Consider the following 611-nt stretch of genomic DNA (forward strand, 5'->3'; position numbering starts at 1 on the left):
TACAGCACGCCACCAACAAACAGCAAAAATCTGTATTAAACTCTCTCTCCCTTATTTTTAAGCCTTCTCAGGTTTTTAAAGTGGATTTAGTCCATCACGTCGGTCGCCACTCTGTTGAAATGAGTGCTTCTGAGCGGTCTGTTTGTGGCTCCTCTGCACCCCATTCCTGTCAGCCCTCTGCACTTGTTCTTCCTGTCTGGAATGTTCTGTCTCCTTGAATTCCTAATTCCTTCTCACCAGTCAGGTTTCAGTCAAGATTTGTGATCAGCCACTTCAGAAAGGTCTTCCCTGACTGTGCCCTCTGGCCTGAATTTCCCAGAGGCACTTGATAGCACATTGCTTTAGCTTGGTTTATCTTTGTGAAATCAGCCCTCTCTGTTTTTGTTACCCCTCACCCACCTCCTGTACACTGATAATTTGTGACTCAGGAGAAAAATCCCTGTGTGGTGTTTGTTAATCTCTGATTAACTGTCCTCACTGAAGGACGTTTTGCAAGAATCGGGTGTCAGCCAGGCAGTGGTGGCGCACGCCTTTAATCCCAGCACTCGGGAGGCAGAGGCACGCGGATCTCTGTGAGTTCGAGACCAGCCTGGTCTACAAGAGCTAGTTCC

This window comes from Microtus ochrogaster, chromosome 5 (assembly GCF_000317375.1).
Source record: "Microtus ochrogaster isolate Prairie Vole_2 chromosome 5, MicOch1.0, whole genome shotgun sequence".
Classification (NCBI taxonomy): domain Eukaryota; kingdom Metazoa; phylum Chordata; class Mammalia; order Rodentia; family Cricetidae; genus Microtus; species Microtus ochrogaster.